General features: G+C 58.3%; 1 protein-coding gene across 1 annotated transcript in view; it reads right to left on the bottom strand.

Annotated features, from left to right (window-relative positions):
* TAGLN2 (transgelin 2) overlaps window positions 1-4,308 on the bottom strand; it is an 8,299-nt gene that overhangs the window by 3,116 nt on the left and 875 nt on the right. The gene's annotated exons all lie outside the window — the stretch shown is intronic.

Below are 4,308 nucleotides of genomic sequence, written 5' to 3'. Positions count from 1 at the left end.
GCGGACTGAAGGGTCCCAGGTTCGATTCCTGGTCAAGGGCATGTACCTTGGTTGCGGGCACATCCCCAGTAGGGAGTGTGCAGGAAGCAGCTGAATCAATGTTTCTCTCTCATCGATGTTTCTAACTCTCTATCCCTCTCCTTCTCCCTTCCTCTCTGTAAAAAATCAATAAAAATATATTTTAAAAAAAACAACAAAAAACCAAAGGCAAACTGATCATTCTAACCCCAACCCTGCTTTTTTCAGCCCTGGGAAGGAGAAGGATTTGCGGAAGGAGGAAGAATAGAGAGTGGCTTGGGAAGCCTAACTGAGCACCCACGCTTTGTGCTAGAAATTGTAGCAGATAGAAGTCGCTTCTCCCAAAGTTGCCCATGGTACCACCAGAGAGACACAGTGAACACATATTAAAGGGCAAGGGTTGTACACAACAAATACCAGACTACATAGTCAGACCACATGTTGTAGGAATTCAGAAAAGTGTCTGGGCAGGAGCAGCTTGGAGGGCTTCCTGGAAGAGGCAGGTCTGAGTACACCCTTCACAGATTTCAGCAGGCAAAAGGAACTTCCCACGAGAAGCCAGGCAATGAAAACAAATTTGAGCCCTGGCCCGTTGCTCAGTGGTTAGAGCAGCAGACCTCGGACCAAAGGATCTCAGGTTCGATTCCCAGCCAGGTCAAGGACACATATCTTGGTTGCAGGTTCCCCAGCCCCCATCAGGGTGTGGGCAAGAGGCAACCAATGGATGTGTCTCTCTCGCATTGATGTTTCTCTCTCTCCCCCTCCCGCCCTTCAACTCTCTCTAGAAACTAATGAAGAAATTATCCTCGGGTGAGGATTAAAAAAAAAAATTCTACGAGGCAAAATAATGGTGCCCCCACAGATGTGTAAGTCCTAATTGCCACGACCTGTGAACGTTGCCTCACATGGTAAAAGGGTTTTGCAGGTGTGATTGAGTTAAGAATCTTGAGATAAGGAGAGGACCCTGCACCATCCAGGGGCTCAGTGCACTCAAGGGTCCTCATGAGCAAAAGAGGGAGGCCGCTGAGTCAGAGTGGGGACAGTGAGAAGGAAGCAGAGGTGGGACTGTGGCAAGGCCAGGAGCCAAACAATGCAGGTGACCTCGAAAGGGTGGAAAGGTAAAGCAATGGGCTCTCCCCTGGACCCCCCATGAGGAATGCAGCCCTGCCCACACCTGATGTCAGCCAGTGAGACCTTGGGTGGGACCGTTAGAACTGTAAGAGAGTAAATGTATGCTGCTTTAAGTCACTAAGTTTGTAGTAATTTGTTACATCAAGGAACAAGTACAGGAGCCCTGGATGGTATTTTTAGAGGAAACGGGGCAAGTGGGAGGAATGGAGAACTACGCAGGGGCAAGGCCAGGAGCCAAACAATGCAGGTGACCTCAAAAAGGTGGAAAGGTAAAGCAATGGGCTCTCCCCTGGACCCCCCATGAGGAATGCGGCCCTGCCCACACCTGATGTCAGCCAGTGAGACCTTGGGTGGGACCGTTAGAACTGTAAGAGAGTAAATGTATGTTGCTTTAAGTCACTAAGTTTGTAGTAATTTGTTACATCAGGGAACTAGTGCAGGAGCCCTGGATGGTATTTTTAGAGAAAACGGGGCAAGTGGGAGGAATGGAGAACTACACAGAAACTTCGTTTGAGGTTGGGAAGAACTGGGTGGTTTCCTGATCCGTGGCCTGAGTTGGCAGCACCTTGCTGTGTGTGGGCAGCGTGTTCCCATCCACCTCCTCACTGCCTGGGTCCCACACCCAGGGGCCCGGCGGCAATGCCACCGATGCCAGGACCCCGTCCCCTCCCTGGGTGGGCAACTTGCTGCGTGCAACAGAGTTAGCTGTCTGGGTGCTCATAAGAGGGGGTCCCCAGGACAGGCACCTGTGCTCCAGGAGAGGAGAAGGAGCCACTCCTCCTGCCCACATCTGGCTCCAGGCCAGGGCAGATTTAAGGGATGAAGTCATCTGGCTCCCTCTCTCCCATGCACCCCACGTTGAACAATCCGCCACCCCCTCAGTGGGCCTGAAGGCTCGGCCTCGGGACACGTCATCAGGCCGCAGGGGCCCCAGCTGCCCCAGCCCTCTCACACCTCTCAGCCCCATGGTCCTATCTCAGGCCAGTCCCCTCCCCCACTCCCACATGGCTGCTCCTTATCCAGCTGCACATTTCCGGCAGAGATCCTCCCCATAAATCAGTTATTTTTAAACCTCATTCAGAGCAACCCACCCCACCCCACTTCCCCCGGCCTGAACGCTGGGCCAGATGAATGTCAGTCTGGGCCTTGACCCCACACAACCAGCCACACTCACGCACTCGGCTGGGGGAGGGCAGGCGAGTGGCCGAGGCCTGTAGAGGAGGAGACTAGCTTTCCCCCAGGCCAGACCCAACTGCTCAGCCACCACTCAGTCGAGACCTGTGACCCCTGTCACACAGGGGCAAGGCTGGACGCTTGGGAGGAAGGGAGGGGGCTGGAGGCTATTGTCCTTGCCCAGCAATCCGCCCTTTCCCAGCCCAATGTCCAGACCTCTATTCTGGGGGCAGCTTCACTATTACCACTTGGGTCGTTCAAGGCCGTGTCTCCATGGGCCCACGTGGCCTCGAGCCCAGGGGTCACAGTGGCCCAGAGAGAAAAAGCGCAGAATGATCAACCCACACCCCAGAGTTAGGAGAAGAGGGCAGGCCCGGAGCCTGACCCTTCCAGTGGCCCCCACGGGCAGACAGACACAGCCTTGCAGACCCACTTCTGGACACGGGGTGGACTGAGGGCCCCTCCCCCACCCCGGCGCCTGGACACAGCTGGCAGGGTCACAGCCTCCAGCTGCCGTGTCCAGGCTCCACTCCGGGCCACTGCCCTAGAGCCCTGAGGTGCCAGTCACAGGGCAGAGCTCCAGGAAGGGGCAGACCCAGCCGGGCCAGCCTGTGGCAGCTGGTTCTCCTCCCCGCCCCACACCAGCAGGCGAGGGCTGATGGGCTGTGGCTGCTGGGGCAGGAGTGGCCCACCCTAGTGACACCCACAGGACCTACTGCTGCCCTCCCTCAAAGGAAGGGAAGGCAGCCAGTTGCCTGCTGGGCCGGGGAGAAGCTGTGGGGGAGATGCCCAAGCGCCCAAGCACAGGACCCAATGGAAAGACAACAGCTGAACGACTTGGGGGGCGGGGGGGCTGTGAGAAACCAAAACTGGAGATCTGCCTACATCTGTGGGAACAGCCCTGCACCCCCACAGAGAAGGGCACGCTGGTTGGGAAAGGAGCAGAGGCCACAGGCCCTCAGCCCTGCCCAGACCCTGGGCTGGAAGCTTACCTCACCTCCCAGGCCAATGCCAAGGAAAAGGCGGATGCGGCGTGGGGGTGGGGAGACGCAGGGTTCCTGGAGGTTTCACTGGAGACAAAGGGACTCTCCATTCATTGTGCAGATAACCCCAGGGAACTTCCCAGCTCAGAACTGGGACAAAGAGGATTCTAAAGGGCAAAGTGGGAGTCCCAGTCCCCAAAGCCAAGTGCCACAGGGAACAGGCAGAAGCAAGGACGGTGGGGAACCCAGGGCTGGGGTAAGCCCCTCACCAAGAGCCGGGGGGAGCAGAAGCGAAAACAAGCCACACAAACAGGAAGCCGCAAGGCCTGCGGGAGGAGGGGCGAGGTGGGGATGTTGCCATAGCTTCTGTGTACCAAACAGGCACGGGTCAGGGTGGGGGCACTCCGCACGGGGGAGTGGTGACAGGCTCCGAGCGGGCAGAGGTGGGTCCTTGGGAAGGGGCCGCCTCCCGGCAGTTCTGGGGAGCAGCAGGTGCAAGACGCGCCTGCAGGAGGCCGCGTGGAGGTGCAGAGCGCACCTGGAGGACAAGGAAGTTCTGCGTTTGGGGCAGAGAAGTAACTCAAGAAAATGGTTCCGGAGAAGCCGACGTGCCACCTGGGAACAGAGCTGGACTCTGAGCTAAAGCCCCACACCTGACACTCCTGTGGGCAGGAGGGAGGGGGAGAAGGGATCAGGGGCCAATCCCCGGGGGCAGGCAGGCAGTGGGAATGAAGAGGGGTTGCAGTCGGACTACTTTCTCGGTTCTGGGGCGCTAGGGCCCTGCCGGCCCCGCCCCACCGTGGGCTCCCCTGCAGTTTTGGGTCATCCGCGAGGACCAGGGGGAGAGATGGGAGGGGGCTGAGCCAAGGCGGGGGCCCTCCGTCTGGTGCCCCGGGGTCAGAGAGAGAACTGGGGAGCCCCCCAAGTCCCCTCCTGCACGGCCTCCGCCGCGGCTACCCCTCACCTCCCCCCGCTGCCTCCCTGGAAGCCCCCCCCACACCAA

This window comes from Myotis brandtii, unplaced genomic scaffold, assembly GCF_000412655.1.
Source record: "Myotis brandtii unplaced genomic scaffold, ASM41265v1 scaffold1120, whole genome shotgun sequence".
Classification (NCBI taxonomy): Eukaryota; Metazoa; Chordata; class Mammalia; order Chiroptera; family Vespertilionidae; genus Myotis; species Myotis brandtii.
This window is presented reverse-complemented; position numbering and strand designations above follow the sequence as displayed.